We start from the raw sequence: 20,921 nt of genomic DNA, 5'->3' as shown, positions 1-20,921 counted from the left end.
CCCTTTCATGTTGAAGAGCTGTAATAGAATGCCCTCACTCAGCTTATGAGATTCCTAGATTTGCATTTAGCTACTATAGATTGATGTTATTTCATGATTTATCAGGAGAAATAAGGGTTTTATCTACTTCATGTTAGATTCGGTGTATGTTTTGACAACTGGTACCATATAAAGAATCTATAGGTCTACCTGCCTAGGTTTTGCAGAGCCTGAAGTAGAAGAAGGGTCATGCCTTATAGTTGACCCTGTGTCTGAAATGATATGTTGATAATGGGAGTTAGCTTCCCCTAGATGTGTCATATTCTCATGGGGATAATTGGAAATGGGTAATGTTTTCAAACACCAACAAAATGGCGACTCCGTTGGGGACTCATGAAGAAATTCATTTATAAAAGGACAAAGATCTCTAGTGTAATATATTTCAGTCCAAAAATTTGCATACTTAGTTTTGTGTGCAAGGTTTCATATTTCCGAGTCAAGAATGTGTTCTTTCACTTTGTTAAGGGTGTGATATTCCAAGGTTGTGTGTGAGTTTTCAAATACCTGTTATAAATTCTGAACTAGCTTGTTGTCTTATGCAAGCTAGAAAAATCTTTTCTCATTCAATGAGTGGCGACTCTAAAGTATATCTCTGCACCAGTGTAAATTTTTGAAATGAAGGGTATTGTGAAAGTTGCAACAATTGGAATGAAAATTTGAAGAAGTTATCTCAGGCCCTTGGCAGTGGTTGAAAGAAAAAGGTGATGTTGTGCAAGGGTTACTAAATCAAGCATGATTTGAATTTGTTGTTATATGCAGCATTGAAGTAGTTGCAGGCATCCATATTGAGAGGTATTTTCCACTTTCATGTGTTCTCATTTACATGAAAGTAAGATTTTAAAAGTTTCCCCATCAAATGGTTTATAGCATTAAATAGGAGATTGGTTCAGTACAGTTCAACATGCTTTGTGGAAAGTAGATTCAGCAAAAGTGTTTTATATGTCAAAGTATGTTTGAAGTTTTGAATTGGTAGAAAGAACTCCAGATCTGCTGTAATTAATAAATTCTGAAAGTGTCTAATGGTGAATGAGTCTTGAGTTTGAAGAATGTCGAGTTTCATCTCATCTAGTATGCAGCTTGTTGGTGAAAGTTTTAGATCTATTTCTACCAAGCGGTATATGCCATTAAATTTTAATGGTATCCATGGTTTCTTGAATATTATGCCTTGTAACCTTAGATAGTATTTGCCTAAGTTTGGTGGAAACCATGAAAATTCAGCTAGTCATCATGTTCAGTTGTTTAGTGACATGGTTGGTGATTTTGAAATTGCTCATGAAGACATTCAAATGAAATTGTTTGTCCAAACTTTAGAGGATGATGCTAGAGACTGGTTTTCGTTCCTACCAGCATGTTCAATTTTGTCCTGTGATGAATTAATGTCAACCTTCATGATACAGTTTGGGGAAAGAGTAACCATCTCTGATTATTTTGATAAGTTTTTGAAAATTCAAATCAGGAATGGTGAGTTAGTTCCTAAATTTAATATCAAATTTGCAAATATTTTAAATGAAATTCGTAAAAGCTAAAAGCTGGATGATCAAACATTTTTAGTGTTTTATCTCGGTGTGTTTGACAAGAAGATGAGCTATCTGTTGAGAGATAAAGAACCCAAGACTTTGCATCATGCATTCATGATAGCGATAGAGATTGAGAATAACATAAAATATGGCTTAACTCGGAGTCACTTCTCTAGGAATATTTTCCGACAAGATGAGGTGCAAAGCACAAGTCAATGTCATATAGAATGTTTGATTTCATATCAGCAAATAAGTACCCCAGCTGTTGTAAATAGTTTTGATGAAGATTCAAAAATAAAAACATGTGAACATGAAATCTCTTTGTTGCAAAGAAGAAATGATTTCTTTCGTGCTGAATTGAATGCACATGTTTATGGCATTACAACAACAAATGAGAGAGTTGATTCACTTGAGGAGTTATGCATGCAACATATAAATCCGGTCATTCATTTTCTCATTGATGATTTGCATTGTGTTGAAAACATAATGAATCGGGAAGAGGAAAGGTATGGATCTCAGTATGAGGATGAAGAACGTGGAAGTGATGTATCAAGTGATAAAGATGAAATTGCTGATCCAACATATAGTGAAGAAGCATCATGTGAAGACAATGGCAAGACTTGTTGCTCAAGTCAAGAAGAGGATTGTGATAGTACATATGCATCTTCATGTGAATCAGATGCTGATTGGGAAGAAGAAAGTAATGATGAAAGTGAGTGCTCTTATGTCAGTAAAGGTATGAATTCTTTTCTTAAATTTGAAAGTGAGTGTCCATTTTAGAATTGTGTAAATTAGTTTGAGATTGAAAGTGGTGAAGAAGATTTTTCTACACAATATGAAGACAAAGAGGTTATCTATAAAGACAGATTACCTAATTGTGTAGAAGAGTGTCTTGAGGATGACTGCAGTGATGATCGATATATGATTGATCTTGAGATTAATGTATCAGCACCTGTTGATAAAATAAAAGATGATTTACTTGCAAGAGATTTAAATCACCTATATGAAGACAATGAAAGTGACTTTGATTTGTATTCTACATGCTTCATTGATGGACTTAATGGTGTGTCTTTGGGTGATGATTCTGATTTCTCTTCTTCATATGTTGAAAGTGTTCATGATAGTGATGTTAGAAATGATTTTAAATTTTTCACTAATCCATTATATGGTGAGGACTTTGATGTTGATCAGCTCATTACTTGTCCTAATGTCTACAAAGGCGCTTTTTATGGAGTTATCAATCCTCTTTTTGAAGAACAGATGGAAGTTTCAGATTTAGAAGAGAATAAGTTTAATAATGATACTTTGTTGTACAATTGTAAGAGGTTAGACTATTCTTCTTCCAAATATGATGGTGAATATGATCATGATGTTGCATCTAATTATGATAACAAGGTGTTTGATGAGACGGTTATTGAAAATGTGCCCATACCTTGCAATGATTTATATGATCAATATTTTAATGTTATTACTAATCCACTTGCTGATCTCAGAGAATCATTTGAAGATCCCAAATTAGTTTTAGATGTTAATATTGATGACATATGTGAGTATTAGTCAGATTGTTCGTTTGATTCCTATCCAGTTATGCAAAGGGATACACAGTTTGAAGGTATGAGTGGTCTTTTTCCCCATGTTGAATATGATACATTCATATTCGAGATTGATAGCATGCATGAGTCATTTGTTATAGAAGGTGTTTAGTCTAAGTTTGACATTTTTGAGCATGTTGATCAGAACTTTCATAATAAGCAAGTGGTTGAAGATGAATATAGTTTTTATTTGCATTGTGAAAGTCAAGGTTTAGATTCAGTTTTGCTAGATGAGTTGATTCAGAATGATAATCTAATTGGTGAGACTAATAGGAGCAAAATTTTCAGTTTACCTCATGAAATTTTAGATGAGAATTATGTTTATGATAGAGGTAAACAATTTTGCTAAAGTTCGGTGACCTGGGGCCATCCTGTGTACATAATCTTGGTAGTTGTAGTTGTTTCCTTGCTTTCAATAAGCTGTTCGAGAGAAATTTTGAAGTTTTTGGGAGTGTGGTCTACTTCTCCCAGAGATCTAAAATCTCTCCATGCCCACAAGGGGCACGCATCCCCAAAAAGAGCCACTGTTGGTGTTCAAAATTGCATGGTCAATTTTGAGCACCATTGAGAATTTCATGCCTATAGATGCTTTGTGAAGCCTATATACCTCGCTGTTGAGTTAATGCATAAATGGTGTTTAATGTTTCTAACACCTTCCATTCAGCATGTCCACCTGTTCCATGAGTTGAAATCATCATTCTGAGTCATTTGGCGAAGTCCCATTTTAAGCTTGTGTCAAATCTGCATTTTACCCTAAGTGTCAAATAGTGATAGGAGGTTGTGTTTGTCATCGAATAACTTGCACTCAAAAATGTATTAGGACTCACCACTTTAGGAATGTCTAGTATCCATACCTGAGAACCTATGTTTCAAATTTTGAGTAATTTTGAGTCTGTTTGACTAGGTTTTGAATCCCTCAAAGTTGGTATTTTAAATGTGTCATGCTTTTGCACTTTGCACCTAATTCTGGAAAGCCCTGTTTGACATGCCATAACTTTGACCCAATTGACCCAAATGTTGAAATTTCTATTGCACTGTATTGTATACATCAGAGACTTATTCTGTTTCAAATTTTGAATCATGACAAATTCGTTTGATCAGTTTTCAAACGTGATTCCAAATGGAATTTCTAACCTTGCACCGGTGTCAGCACTTGCAGATTTGTCAGTACCCTTGTTCGTGGAGTTATAACTTGAAATTCATGATTGCCAAGATCAAATGTATTATACCATTTTATTTTCCTATGAAGATACTCCAAGTGTGTCAGTTTGCAAGTCATGATGAATCCACATGCACACTTTTCCAGGACAATTTTGTTTGCCAAAATCACTTTTCAGTCAGTGTTCCTAGTTGCAAAATTCTGAGTAGCCTACTTTGAACATTCGCCATTTCCGTCCTGTTATTTTTCATGAGCCCAAATTCTAGATATATACTCACCTCATGACAGAGGACCAGTGCCCCAAGTTTCATTTTCTCAAGTGTCAATCTGCCCAGTTTTTCGAGCCAAATCCAAACCAAGTTTGTTGTTTTCTAACATGTTTTCCTGTAGGTAAATCTGAGAAGGCAATTTTGACTGTCAATATCTTTTGACCTCAAATTCTTCATGAGACAAGATTCGACAGGGTACAAGAATGTAGAGCAAAGACTCAGTATATTCAATTTTGGGGCATGATCAGTTGATTTGATCTATTTTCAAAGCCAGTCAACGGACGTCCTAGCGCATATTTGACAATTGATTGAACATTAAAAAATAAGTTTTCAAAGTGGTTTTCAGTCGTCAAACTTGATTCTAATCAGCATCAGATGGTCAATGGTTTGATTTTGAGTATCAGTTGTTCGAAAGTGAAAAAATTTTAGCCGAACCCACTCGGGGCCCGACTAAGTTCAGCAGGCAAGTATAGTTCCCAGATGTTTTCAAATATGGAATAGTTATAAGTGATATTTGCAAGGTTGATGAAATTTGTAATCTTTTCCTTATAGAGACACATGAGGATGCAAATGATGCAATTTCATCATGTCATAAGATTATGGATTGTATAGCAATGCTCAAATTAACAGGTTGACAAATTTGGAGAGCTTAAACTTGGATTCGTGTAAATTTGGAAACACAAGATTGGAATACTTGAGAAGGCTTACCTTTTTGAAGAACGTATGATTTGAACTCAGATTGAAATCACACGAAAATGCAAGAAAAGGATATTTTTAGTATAATTGTTTTAAGGGACATGAAAGAACCATGCACTCTTCCTTTAATTGCAAAATGGACAAGTCTAAAGTTTTTCTTATGAAATAAATCATGTGTGATGTCACCTTGCTGTCCATAGGATTGGAGAGTTTTAAGTTTTATTCTGCTCCATGATTATTACATTTCATAGGGAGCCTCATGCTATAATGCTTGAGTTGGCAGTATAAAAGATACGACCCAAAAAAGCATTGTGATCCACGTTTTTGCAGCAGATACATCTATGACAGGGGTCGGCATTGATAGGTAGCAATGATGATTTTCAGAGGACAGATCCATAGCTTTGTGGTGGAAGAAGCCCATCTCAAAATCAAAATAGCAGAGGCACATTTTAATAGAAACATCTGTAGCAAGGGATGACCTCGGTGTGGAATGAAGGTATTATATGCCAAAAACAATTCTTGAAAGCCACCAGTCTGAGGAAAGAGCAAGCCCACACATTGTAAAAAAATCCCACGCCTGCAAGAAGACAGAGAAACCGCTGCTCAAAATGAAGAAGGAAAACATAAAACTCTCACACAGGAAATAAAAAAAGAATGCCAAATGAAACCCGCTCACATGCAGATTCATGCAGGAGACCACACGATATAGGAAGGAAAAGTCATAGTATAGAAGCTGCACAAGCAAAACAGGGTAGAGAAACAATAAAACCTATAATCCCACATTGTCCGTGGGTGGCTTTTAATATTCTTTAAATATGTTTCTATTCGCATTATGTGGTGTCGTAAGACAGAGGCCTTTTGTAAAGGCCAACGCATGTGGCAGGTAGGCTCACCAATCAGTCCAAGTCGGCTAGAAAGTGCTAAGTTTTGGAGAAATGCATGCAAAAAGGTGATGACATCAGGGAGCTAGAAGGCAACTAGAAAATGAAAACATCTGGTGCCTCGCTACTTCGCTAGTTGAGAAGTTTTAAAAAATCTAGCTAGTGACATAGCGAGGTCGCTGGAAAATCTCTGAAATTCAACAGGAATCAGAATACAACATGGGTCCCACATTGAGACAACATCAAATTAGATCGCGCCAAGTAACAGTGAGTAGGAGGTAATGTGGCAAGTTCAGAGTAGTTGAATGAGATCATGCCATGTGGCACATCCAACAGCTCTCATTATCTCGTTAACCAAAGTTGCTCACCATTTAATCATAGCGAAGTGGCGAGAAGACAACATGTGGCAGATGATACAAACCATGTAAGCCAATCAATGAATGACACATGTCATTAAGCCAGTCAAACCAAGTTTGACCTTAGATTCAAAGGGTAGGGAAAGTTGTGAAGGCCAATGAAAAAATATTTTTTAAATCATTTTATGTAAAATGGATGCCCGTGAAAGTTTTTCAAAACTCAAAAAGTATTTTAATATAAAGTTCTTACCTTAGAATATTTTAAATTTTCCAAAATTTAAAATCAAATGTTGCAAGTCTGAGTTTTCAAATAGAGGGGACTATTTTTCAAATGAATATTTCAAGCATTTTCGAGAGGCTAGGTATGCCTTATCATATACTGTTGGAATCATGAGAATCCAAATTTTCCATTTCTGAAGTTAGTTTTTGCACAGGTGCTCCTTGGTTGGAGCTATAGCCAGAAATGTGAATTTTGGGGCTTTCTCAATGGAATGGGTAAAAAACTGAAAATCTAGTTAGAGGATCAGTAAAACTAGGTAAGAATGCAGTTGGATTTCACTTTTTCTCACATTCACTCAATTTAACCCAATTTTTCCCAAGCATTTCAATGGGTTTTCAGATATTTTGATGACTCAACAAAGTTTCATCATTTCAATGGAGATATTTCTCAAATCAATAATAGTATTGATGAAACCAAAATTAGATCAAGATGGGAGAAGGAAGGAAGAAGTTTTTAGTTGCCAGAAGATTGATTTTCAAGTGGACACTTGTCAAGTAAAGATCAGATCCGAGATTTCTTTCTTGTCTATATCTTTCTTTCTTTGATACATTGTGAAGGTTCCAGTATTTTGCACTGAGAAACCATTCTTTACCATTTCTTCTTGTATTGAACAGCATTTTGAGTTTTATGCAAATAGTTCATGTCTATTAGGTAATTTATGAAGTATTCTATACGTCTTTCATGTATTTGATTTCAAAGAAAATAAATAAAGTGCAGCAAAGTGTTTCAAATTCAGTCTGAATCTTGTCTCTTGTTCAGGGATGTGTAATTTCTTCTAATTTGTGAACCAAGAGCATGAATTAGGTTGCATTTCATTTTGGAATGTATGTGGTTAAAGTGTCTTGCAGATGGAACAAAGAGCCATGTAATTGCTTGGTGTTTATCACAGGGTTTGCAGATTTCATGATGGGATCTTTTGAGTATGAGATTCAAATCTGAAGTAGATGTCTATTCACAAGGTGAAGGATAGATCAGGGATCTGGATGTAGTAATGTGTCTCAGATTTCCAAAAGATGTATGGTTATAATTCATTTAATTGCCCAATAGATAAGGCACTGATCAGAAATAGGATCACTATATTTTGTTGCTCATATTTAGGTCTTGTTGATATCAACATTATTAATCAAACTCTTTTCCCTTTCATGTTGAAGAGTTGTAATAGAATGCCCTCACTCAGCTTATGAGATTCCTAGATCTACATTTAGCTACTATAGATTGATGTTATTTCATGAGTTATCAAGAGAAATAAGGGTTTTATTTGCTTCATGTTAGATTCGGTGTATGCTTTGACAACTGGTACCATATAAAGAATCTACAGGTCTACCCGGCTAGGTTTTGCAGAGCCTGAAGTAGAAGAAGGGTCATGCCTTATAGTTGGCCCTTTGTCTGAAATGATATGTTGATAATGGGAGTTAGCTGCCCCTAGATGTGTCATATTCTCATGGGGATAATTGGAAATGGGTAACATTTTCAAACACCAACAGACCCTCAAGGTGAATAACACACCATGTTTTTCGATTGTAGTAAAGCTAAGACAAGAAGATAAAAAGGAGGAAGGTAGATCAGGAATAAGGAATGTGGAACCCAAGGAAGTGAGGCATCTTTTGGACAGATATAAGGAAGTTATTTCAAACCCTTCTACTGATAATTTTCCACCAATTAGAGACGTAAGTCATTCTATTGACTTTATTCCATGTTCTACATTACCTAACAAGCCTACCTATAGGTTGACACTAGAGTAAAACAAGGAATCAACAAGACAAGTTGAGGAGTTTCTTACAAAGTGGTTCATAACAAAGAGTATCAGCCCTTGTGCAGTCCCTGCTTTGTTGGCACCTAAAAAGGAGGGTGCATGGAGGTTGTGTATAGATTGAAGAGCCATAAACAAGATAACCATCAAATATAGGTTCCCAATGCCTAGGATGGCATATTTGATGGATATCTAGGAGAGGCAAAGTACTATTCTAAGATTGACTTGAAGAGTGGGTACCACCAAATCAGAATAAGGGAAGGAGATGAATGGAAAACTACCTTCAAGACTAATGATGGGCTTTATGAATCGATGGTGACACCCTTTGGCCTTTCTAATGCCCCTAGTACATTCATCAGATTCATGAATGAAGTTTTGGCACCTTTTATCAATCTTTTTGTTGTTGTTTATCTAGATGACATATTGATTTTTAGTAAATCTAAAGAGGAACATCTAACCGACTTGGAATTGGTTTTGAAGAAACTTAGGGAGAAGGAATTGAAGATAATCTTGGATAAGTGTGTCTTCATGAAGGAAGGATTGGTGTTCCTAGGTTTTTTCATATCCAAGGGCAACCTCAAGATGGATCCAGAAAAGGTGGAAGCAATCCTCAACTAGCCTATACCAAGGAATGCAAGTGAGGTAAAGAGGTTTCATGGTTTGGCAAGATTTTATAGAAAATTTATTAAAGGTTTCAGTGATGTGTGTGCCCCTATGATTGATACAATCAAGGGTGGAAAGAAGTGTCAATTTGCTTGGAATAAGGCTACTGATCAGTCCTTTGAATATGTGAAGAAAAGGGTTGCAGAGGCACCCATCCTTGCTCTACTTGATTTCAAGAAGGTATTTACTATTGAATGTGATGCAAGTAATAGGGCTATAGAAGGATTCCTAAGTCAAGAAGGGAAACCAATACCCTTCTTTAGTGAAAAGTTAAATGAAGGAAAACAAAAATATTCTAAATATGATTTAGAATTGTATGCTATGGTTCAGTCTCTAAGAAAATGGAGATACTATTTATTGCCCAAGGAGTTTATTATCTATGCTGATAACCATGCACTGATTTTCTTGAATAGATAGGAAAATTTGAACCATAGGCATGTGAACTGGATGGAGTACCTTCAATCATATACCTTCACTATTAAGCATAAGAAAGGGGAGGAAAATAAGGTTGTTGATGCCCTTAGTAGAAGGAACTTAACCATTAAAGAAATGAGGTTGGAGAATGTGGGATTCCACTCCATAAAAGACATGTATGAAGGTGATGAAGACTTCAAAGAGGTCTATCAAGTTTGCAAGGATATGACAGGGTAGTACAATAATATTTATGTAGATTTCAAGTTGCAAGAAGGATTTCTCTTCAAAGGGAGTAAGCTATGCATCCCTAGAGGATCCTTGAGTGAGAACTTCATAAAAGAGAAGCATTATGGGCCCTAGCTTCTCATTTTGGGATGGACAAGACCCTTGAACTAGTAAGGAGATTTTACTATTGGCCTAGGATGTCACTGGATGTGAAGAAGTTTGTAGAGGCTTGTGCGATTTGTCAAAAGGAAAAGGGGAAGACTTCTAATGCAGGAATATACACTCCATTACCAATACCAAATAGGCCTTGGGATGCAATAAGTATAGATTTTGTACTTGGATTACCAAAGATCAAGCAGGGCTATGATAGTATTTGTGTTGTAATAGATAGGTTTTCTAAGATGACACACTTTTTTCCATATAAAACTAGTTATGATGCCTCTTATATTGCAAGTATCTTTTTCAAGGAGGTAGTAAGACTACATGGATTACCATTATCCATAGTTTCTAATAGAGATTATAAGTTTCTTGGGCACTTTTGGAGGACTTTGTGGAGAAATTTTGGTACAAACCTCTCATTTTCATCAACATACCATCCACAATCAGATGGTCAAATAGAGGTGGTTAATAGGTCATTGGGAAACCTATTAAGATGCCTTACTAAGGAACATGATTCATCATGGGACTTAGTCATAGCACAAGCAAAGTTTTCTTATAATGATTTAGCAAATAGGACAACCGAACTAAGCCCATTCCAAATTGTTTATGTCACTCATCCTAGAGGGGTAATGGAAGTTAGAGATGTCAAATATATGGAAATAATCAATGCTCAAGCAAGTGATTTTGCTAAGATTATGAAGGAAATTCATCAAGAGGTCAAGAAAATGTTAGAAAAAGTGACAAAGAAGTATAAGGAAGCAGTATATACTAAGAGAAGAGATCTTCAATTTGAAATAGGAGATCTAGTTATGGTGAACCTTAAAAAGGAGATGCTTCCTAAAGGCAAGTTTAAAAAGTTGATGATGAGGAAAATAGGTCCTTTTAGGATCTTGCAAAAATGTGGACACAATGCCTACAAAGTGGAGTTTCCACTAGACATAGGGCTCTCCAATACATTCAATGTCTATGATTTATATCCTTACAAAGGTTCTCAAGTTGAAAACAATGGCATTAAATCAACTAAGGTAGATAAAGAGATCATGGACTCTCTTCCCAAAGAAGGGGCACCACCATTGAATGTGTTTTGGAAAAAATAGAAGGAAAAAATACTAGAAGTAAGGTGTACATGGAGTACTTTATCAAATGGATAGGTAAACCAGTTGAAGATGCATGTTGGCTTCCTAAATCAGCTATAAAGAAGATGGGATATGATGTTTTCACATTACCAAGTCAAGAGATTTGAGTTTATTTTGGCCTAAGGAGTATGGTGCAGGGAACCTAAGGCTCTTAGGTATGAATTCAAGGTGCTTAGGAGATTAGAATCATTAGGAAAGAGGTTTGGTCCATATTTGTAATAAAAGACTCAATTGTAAAGTACAATGACACTTTGGTGTGGTTATAAGCCAAGTGACCATTTGTAACCAAGGAGTCATAATAGATGTGGTTTTGAGTATTTTAATGATTTTAGGATTTTTTAGGTGGATTTAAGTTATTAAGACAACTTTGGACTATAGGTTTCCAAATTGCAAAAAAAAATGCAAGAAAGTTGCAAAATGCAAAAGTTGCTAAAATAGCGATTTTTGCAATAATAGTTGTCAAATTTAAAAGGAGGTTGTATGGTGTTCCAATAATCTAAATGGATGTTATAATTATTGGAAGGCATGTGTTTAAGATCGCCACACATGGAAAAGGTCATTGTATGGATGGTGGACAGCATTGGTGAATAAAAAACTTAGATTGTTTTCCTTTTTTACTTTTTTTTCAATTTTGTATGGATTGGTGGTGGTACAAGTCTTATATGGTTGAATAGAGGGTTGATTCAGGATTTGATTGCAATTGGTTTCATGTCTTTATCTTATATACAAAAAAAATTATATCAGTTTTAGTGTAGGTAGGTTAGATTTACTCCAAATTTGAGGGTTTCAGCAAGATGGCCTCCTAACTTGCAAACTCACCATGGGATGTCAATGCCACTTTGTGGAATGCAAGTTAAGAGAGGGTTATCTGAGATGGTAGAGATTCAGGGCTGTAGGAGCATGACACCTATTTTTTACCAGCAAGCCCTAGACTAAACATAATCGTATGTCTAGTCTAGATTTGAAGGAAAAAGAAGGATCAGGCTCCCAAACTGATTAATCTAACCTAGGTGAAGGGTGTAGAAGGAAAATTTGGATTTGTATAAGAGATCCAAGGGGTTGAACAAAGTATGTGAACCCATTTTTTATGTTTTCCTTGTAACCTAGCCTAAACTAGCCATTTAGGATTGTGACACAAAGTGGGCATAACTTGATGCTAGAGCTGAGTTGGTGATTGATCTTTTGGAATCTCTTAGAGGATGTTGAAGAGTTTTTAAAAGTGAAAAAATAGTGGGGGGTCCTTTTCATGATTTTGGAGTTTGACTGTGAAAAGTAGGATCATCCCTAGTATGAATGTTGGTAACTATTTTGCAAATTGATTGTTGGGTGTTGGAAAACTTTAAAGTTTTCTATTTCTTTTTGCATTAAGTCCATTGAAACCATTTCTATCAGAAAAGTTGAGTGTTGAAAACATCCAAGAAGAATTTTCCATTCTAGGCCTATTGGTAATAGTGAGTCCCTAAGTGCTGTAGTTGATCCAAGTTGTTTGAATATCCTAGGTTTGAGGGTTGGACCTATAGAGTGGAGTCCACTTGCAGGGTAGATTCTATCCTATTGAGAGCCCATTGGATCAGTAATTAATCTTGGAAGAAGGCCTAATTGCCGTTTGAAGCTTGGAAGAGTACTTTTTTTCTTTTGTTGCATGCTCTACATCAATTATTGTCAAAGAGGGGGAGGTTTATAGATTAAAGGGAGAAATATGAAAGGGTTCTTAGAGGGAGATAATTGTTGATCAAGGGAATGATAATTGGAGAGATTTACTAATCTTAGAGGGAGATTAGAGATAGTTATTGATTATAAAAATAAAGAAAGATAAATTCTAACATCTACCTAGTAAGAGAGAGATATATGAAGAAAATCAGAGGGAGTTATAAGAAAGAGTTTTGCAACCTATTCAGAAGATGGAAGTTGTTGATAGAGGGAGAGATTTCAATACAAGGAATTATTTTCGTTTTGGTCTTGTCTTACTATTTTAACCTAGTCAATTTGGTTGAACAAAGTTTTTTCCATTTGGTTGATCACTTTGGTTTGCCATCACTACCAAAGAGGAAGATTGTTGAGAATAGATTGAAAATAATGAAAGAGGGAGATTATTGAGAAGCTACAAGTATGATCAATATGTTTCAATCATTATTTTTTCACTTATGTCAAACCTGCTACTTGTTGGTAAGGCAACTACTTATATGATTTAAGTACTATCACTTATTTGATTGATGAAGAGGATTTGATCAAAAGATATAACAATAGCACCTAGAGGAAAGGTCGAGTTATGCTTATGTAAAGAAGTACAAGAATCAGTTAAGATAGTGATAACATGATGTATTGATAATCTACTTAAGGTTGCAAAGTTTGGTTACACTAAGAAAGTTTAAAAGAATAAGTTACACAAAGTTTGTCTACCAAGCTTGATCGAGTGGATAGTAGGTGCCAAAAAAAGTTAGTGCAAGTTGACCAGAAAATTAGTTGGACCTAAGTAAAAGTTTAGTTTAGTGTATGTTGAGAAAAATAATGGATAGTGAGACAATTTTAGTTGATGTCAAGCACCAATAAACTTTAGTTCGTGCCGAGTGATTTCACAAAGGATGTTGAGCAACACAATATGTTTTGAGCATTAGAAGCTAGATAATGCCAAGTGGTTGTATTATTTAAAAGATTGTAAATTTGATGAATCTGAGCTAACAAGTTTATTTTCTTGGAATTTATGAACTAGGTGGAAGATAAGATTGATGAGATGGTGGCACAGAATTCAAGGTAAACCATTTTAAAGAAAATTCAAAGAGGATTTAGGGAGAAGTCTCTAGAAGAGATATGGAATGTGGGATAGATTCATTGTATCCTACCTAATCCATCCTAACCATAATTTGGATTATGAAAAATGAGTGGCAAAGATCTTAATTTTTTATTTATAAGAATAACTAGTTAGAAGTAAAAGAAGTAATGTGTGAGAACCTAAGGAAGATAGGGAGTCAATGGTTTTGCTTCATCAAGTGACCTAAGAGAAGAGACTACACTAGCATGTTAAGTAAGAAAGCTAAAGGATATGAATTCTTGAAGGGTGAACAAGCTATCAAAGCTTAAAAGTATGAAGGCCAAATAGAATGGAAGACTAAGACAGTGATCTATAATCTATAAATGAAGTTGTAAGTTGTTATCAAATCAAACCTTACTGTTACTCTCTAATAATTGTATCAGTTTAGGGTAAATCCTTTGGATTAAAGTTGACCTAGGAGTCATTTGTAAATCCTTTAATTGGGGAGCATTCCAATTGAATGGTCTAAAGTCTTTTAACAAGGCTCACTCCTAATAGGGTGATCGAAATTCTTTAACAAGGTCACATTTAATAGTTTGTATTGTAACCTTTAACGGGGTTGGCCTTTCACAAGGCATCACTTCAGAAGAGTGAAAAAGAGTAGCATGTTACTAGTTATTTTTCCTAAATTTGGTTTCAATGTAAATCATTGTGTCAAGTGTGTTGATGAATCTGTTATGTTTCATGTTTAAATTTTTGCAAGTTGATTTGACAGCCTACAAGTTTTAGTGATTGCATAATCTTATGGATGCATGCATAAAGAATGTTTTATGGGTTCACTAAGCTGTGAAAAGTTTTATTTATATATCTGGACCTTGAATAACTGATTCACCCCCCCTCTTAGTTTTAGATTATGGTAAAAGCAGTTTTTGAAGGGGCCCTAAAACCCTTATAACAAAAACAAGAAAGATAGGCAATTAAGACCACTAGGAATAGTCATGAAACCTACTGAAAAGTAGAATGAAAATCAAGTTTTATAGGGACCTGAAACCACTAGCAAAGTTCTAAAAAAGTATCCAAGTTTTACAAGGACCTAGAACCTGAAATAAAGTTTTACCAAAAAAAAGAACTAGAACCAGATACCAGAACCAAAAACATAGACTAGAAAAAGGACCTATACATAAAAAGAAACAACATAGAAGACCCAAAGCTTCTATTATGGTTTCGTAATCATCTTGACAACCTCCTTCCCGATCGTAACAATTTTTTGAATGGAGTTGGCAGCTGAAGTCATAGTAGCTTGCAAGGCTTTCTTCCTCAAACTCTACCTTGTCCTCTTACTTGGGCCCTCCAAAGAAATAATATCTTCATTAACTCTTTTTCCAAGGCTAGCTGCAGTGGTACAAATGTTTGATGTTATCTGCTCCTTTTTTGTACCACTTTCCTTAATGAGCATTCTAAGATTTAACTCATAATCTTTAAGTTTTTTAGGGATATCTCCCATTTGCAACTCCAAGTGATTAATTATGGCCCAATAAACATCTTGGTTATGTTGCATAATTTCCACTTTTTTCTTCAACCCCATAATTTCATTATAGATCCAAGAATCAACTTGGAGAATAGAGTTCGCTTTAAGCTTGGCAAAATGTAAGAAGGAAAGCTTGTTGTCCCTTTGCAGAGAATCACAAATGTCATTAGTACTCTCATGTAGAGGGGAACCAACCTTGTTCATTTATTCTAAAAGAATTCCAACATTCTCCTTCCTTCTGATATTATTTACATTCCTTCTAAAGTTAGGTGTTCTCGTGTTGTTCCTCATGTTTATCAACATTCTCATATTGTTCATTCTACAAAATCTTGTTGTGTGTCCCATGTTACAAATTTAACATGCTATTAGATTATTTCCATATCTAGCTCCTAACTCACTAATCTGTGATATGTAATCTCTATCAATGTATCTAAATTTATTGCACTTATAACACATAATTCCATTCCTTATGACATTATTTACACCAATAGGTCTACTAGTTGTAGGGTTAGTACCTTAATACATATATTGTTAAATCTAGGTCTTCTATATTTAGTAGCTATATGTCCATACGAATAATAATTATAACAATAACAAAGATAGGGTTAGTATACTTACCTATATAGTCCTTCATGCGACCAATTTCATTACATGAAAAACATTTTACAAGGAATTTCCTCTTTGCTTCTTTAGGTGGCTCATATTGATTACCTACTTCTTTAGACTTCTTAGGTTCTTCTTTGTTCAGATCTCCTTGTAGATGTTTAGGTTGTTGGATTACAAGATCTAGTTCCTCAATAATTTTAGATCTCTTAGATGATCTGCCTTCATAGTAACCAATACTATTTTTTATCATTACTAGATATTTGTGCCATAATCTTCTCATCAATCTTTTGATTGCTTGAATATAATTTCTCAGGATGTTGATTTATTTGTGTAAGCTCTCCTTTCACAATAGCACTATACTTCTCAAGTTTTGCATATTACAACTTTCAAGTTTCAAGTTTAGATGCCACCTTAGTAAGTTTGGATTTCAGATCTTCATTCTTAGATCTAAAATCTGATTTAATATTCTTTTTATCATCCTCCAAACCCATTTTTAGATTTATAATCTCTATCTTGCTTTAGGATTTTATTTTCCTTCTTAAGCCTTACAATTGCATCACTATCCTTGATATGATCATTTGACTCATTCTTATAGAAATTGGCATGATCATTCTCCCTTATTAACTTCTTGATGATGGCTTTAGCCTCATTGTATTTATTCTTTAAACTATTTCTTTCTTAAGTGATTACATCAAGTTTCTCAAGAGCTTCTTCTAGATTCTTCTACAATAGATCTACATCCATAGTGATCTTACTCAAGCTATTAATCCTCCCCTAAGTAAATATGATCTGATACTAATTGATATAAATAGGGAATATTAATAAGGGGATGAATCATTATTTCACAAAAAATTCCCAATGATGAATTGGTATGGATCCAAGAGGGTGGGAAAATCCTTGGATCAAAAACCATAAATTTGGAAAATTTTGAAAGATTCTATTATTATTTCCATTTGGGGTTCCCTTACTATAAGCATTAATTACAAGGATAGGAGGATGATCTAAAAAGATTTTTTCAAAAATATGAAATAGTTGAGGATGGGTGTTATAAATGAAAATAAGGGAAATTTTGTGGTGCACTATTCCATGTGTAAGGGTTATAGATGAAAATGATTAATATCGATGGGAAAGGAGTCATTCACACATGCAAAAATTAGAGAAAGATTGGATATCGTGACACCTTGTGATCTTATGGTGGAATTCAATTTCTTATTTAGGTTCATTTTTAGCATTATATCTTTGAGCTACCTTGGCATTCAAATTATGTTTTCCAACAAGGTAATGTTGGAGTAGATAGAGGATTTTTCAGTTTAACTTGGTTAAGACATGGATGCTAGTGTGAATCACAATGAATTGGATGTGATTGAAGACTATATAAGGGATAGTGAGGTGGCATACGTCTATCTACAAGAAGGGAGTTTTATATCATTCATAGAATACATTGAAGGGTATGAAAAATATGTCTCCTAGCAATTCATAAACACTTGGAATAACAAGAAGGTGAACATCAATGTAGTGGTTTTTGAAATGAAAGAGGATGTCTTCATGATGGTTGGTTGGTTTTCAATCAAGGGTAGGAGCTACCAAAAATAGGCTAGGGTTTGTGATGAAATAAGCTTAAAGAAATTATTTTTCCTTAAGGAGGATCTTATTCACATGCAAGAAAGGGGTCTTGAGGGAGGACCTTCTCAAACCATGGGATATAGTGTGATACACTATAATGTGATGCATAATTCTTGAGGACTAGTTCTAGGTGATTTAATATTACCACTTTCCTATTTTAAATCACTTTAGAAACCAATATTTGATTTCCTTACCACACCTTATTTTGCACTCAATGGAGGATAGTGTGTTTAATGCTAGGAAAAAGAGGGAGGGAGGAAAACCCTTTTGTATCCTACACCATCCTTCATATTTAAACTTTATACATTCTAACTTTCCCTCAACCCACCCCTTTCAGTTAATCCCCTTTCCATTCTTGTGCCTCAAGCCTCCATGGACCTTAGCCATGGATCTACTTTGAAGAGGGTGGACAAACATGCCCTAGTTATTGGAAGGAATAGTAGTGTCATTGAGTCTGATAGACACACTAGGTGAAGCAATAAAGCTATTAGGAGGTCTAGCAAAAGACTTGAAATGGAAAAATTCAAAACTCCCCCAAAGCTAGATTTGATTTCTATGTCCATAGGGACTAAAAGGAAATCCACCAAAAGGAGGAGGAAAATACACCCTGGCTCCATGAATAAGAATGTTCATAGCCCCTCCCACATTTTGGACACCTTGGAAGCCAACCAATCCCTTGTTAAAAGTATAGGAGAACATATCACCTCCCCTATGAAGGATGATACTAAGGGTGGGGGGGAAGAAAGAGCACCATAGCTATGGTAGGATCAAAGAAAAACTAGGTTGGAAAGACTAGAGAAATCCATGCATGACCTACCCAACAACTAGGAGGCCCTATTTTGTAAATTTAGAACCCTTTCCAAATTCTCTATAGAGGTCATGCACTTGGTGGACACCACTCTATACTTTTTGCAGGTGAACAAGGAGGAGAAAGAAGCAAGAAAAGAAAGTGAGACCACTTGCTCTCTCTATAGCTTCTTGGAAAATGATTGGGTCAAGACTCTACTAGATAAACACATCAAGGAGGAGGAGGATCAACCACCCAAGGAGGACTATGATGAGAATGAGGGGGAGGACCTAGAGGAGAAAGAAGGTAACTAGCTCTTGTTCCTTTTTTTTCTTTTCTTTTATGTTATGTTATGGTTAAGTTGGTTAACTGTGAACTTTATTCCCATTGTGGCATTTTTTATTATAATTTTTATTAAGCATAACAATAGAAACAATTATATTTTATGTTATTGGATTTATTTTTGTTATCCTATGTAGGTTAAGGTTAGTTTAGTTTCTACTAATACTAAGAAGTGACTCATCATTCTATTAATCATCTAAAAAAAAAAAGTCCAAAAAGGTATTGGTTAGATAATAGGAGGTAACTACTAGTTATTTTATACCCTTCGTACTTTGGAGTCAACCCCCCTTTTTGGCTTCTATGTAATACATAAAAAACACAATGCAACTCATAACACCATTATATTTTTAACTAGGAAAACCATGGCCAAGGGAAAACCCTAGTGGGGATAGTACCCACAAAATGATTCACTAATAATAAAAAATCTTGTGAAAGGTATTGACCCTATTAGGAGTCTATTACATTCATATTATTTATTAGTCCTCATTAGAAGCCTCGAACCTATTAAGAGTTGTTATTCCAATTACAAAATGTATGCAAGATGTGCCCACTGCCCAAATGTGCAATTACAATGATATTCCACACACAAAGGTGTAGAAATATAAACCCTTGATAATGTTGATATCTTCTATATCTGATTTCTCCTTTGAACATCTTTATACACAAATTTGCATATACTAACATTTATCTTCTCTAATATCAAGTTAACATTACAAAATAAGTACATTACAATGTCCAAAGGCATCACACAACTTTGCATCCAAAGTTTTTTCCTTTATACCAAGTTATTAATGTTGGTCTTCATGTCTTCAAATGTGTTCCAAAATACAAATCTATAATTTCTCACTTATGGTTAACATCTATGATGTCATCCCTAATTTGTTAAGCAATTATTTTACTGCAAAAAAATAATTCTGTAACATAAAAAATTCACTTACCTTAACTCTTTTCTATTATACTTGTATAGTATTGCAACTGATAAAACATTAATAACTTCATATGTACCACTCATAATGATGTGCACTCTAGCCTACAGGAATTATTACAAACTTTTATTTCTTCCCTCAAGTGGGCACATTCTATTTATTTTTATGATCTTTACAAACAAAAAAGGTGTATGTGCTAATAGTTAAACTATGTGATACTTAAACAATTTTCTAAGTCTTCAAACCAAAACTATGTCTCCATGATTTTTTGTCTTAATATAGATGATATTTTTCATAATTGATAACCTCAATGCATTTCCATACTCACCTCTTAGCCAAAATTCTAACATATGGAAGTTACATGTAAAGGCATTGATGTTATTAAGAATTTCCTCTGTATCTTCTCAAAATGGCAAAAAAATGTGGACAAGGCCATCCAAAGTGAAGCAGAAAAAGATTTAATGTATAGGATCCGTCAGGGAGGTTTTCTAAAATTTTGATAATAATTTTTTAATTTTGATAATATTATTGAAATTTTATACTATTATGTACCAAAAATGATGTAAATTTTCTTTTTAATATAAGTTGATTGTACATTTATCTAATAGGGTGTCTTTCTAAATTTGAATTTAAACATTGAACCTTCATAGGCTCAATTCACAAGTTAACATTTTCAGTTGAAAATATTTCTTTGTATGTTTAATACAAGTCCTTATATATTTCTCTAATAAGACAACTTTATAAGGAATAGAAGGTTGGTGGATCATATTTAATCAATAAGTGCTCTTCAACTTATGATGACAATATTTGATACAATTTCTTTTGCTAAAATATTTTGCCTATATAGTTGCCTAATTCTCCTACAAACTAAATTTAATCTTTCAAAGATTCAACACACGAGTCAAGACTCAAAAAATATATTAAAGATGTGTTGAATTAGTCAAATAAAAGAAATATTGTGAAACTATAAAATATGTATACTTTGTTAAAAAAAAAAACCCTAAATAATTTGCATTGATTACAAAACCACCAGATGATGGCCTATGGGAATTAAATAAACCATTTTCAAAAAACCAATATTGTAGAGAAACTTTTTGTCCTCTCAAAGTGGCTTGAATTAAGACATGTGGTAGTCTCTTTCTTTTGTTTATGTCATTAAAAAAAATTAATGTGAATGACTAATACTACCTATAGACATTACATGTGAGGCACAAATGGTGAAAC

Source organism: Cupressus sempervirens, chromosome 10 (assembly GCF_028749045.1).
Source record: "Cupressus sempervirens isolate cs-2001-9-10 chromosome 10, ASM2874904v1, whole genome shotgun sequence".
Lineage (NCBI taxonomy): Eukaryota > Viridiplantae > Streptophyta > Pinopsida > Cupressales > Cupressaceae > Cupressus > Cupressus sempervirens.
The sequence above is the reverse complement of the archived record's forward strand: the minus strand, read 5'-3'. Positions refer to the sequence as shown.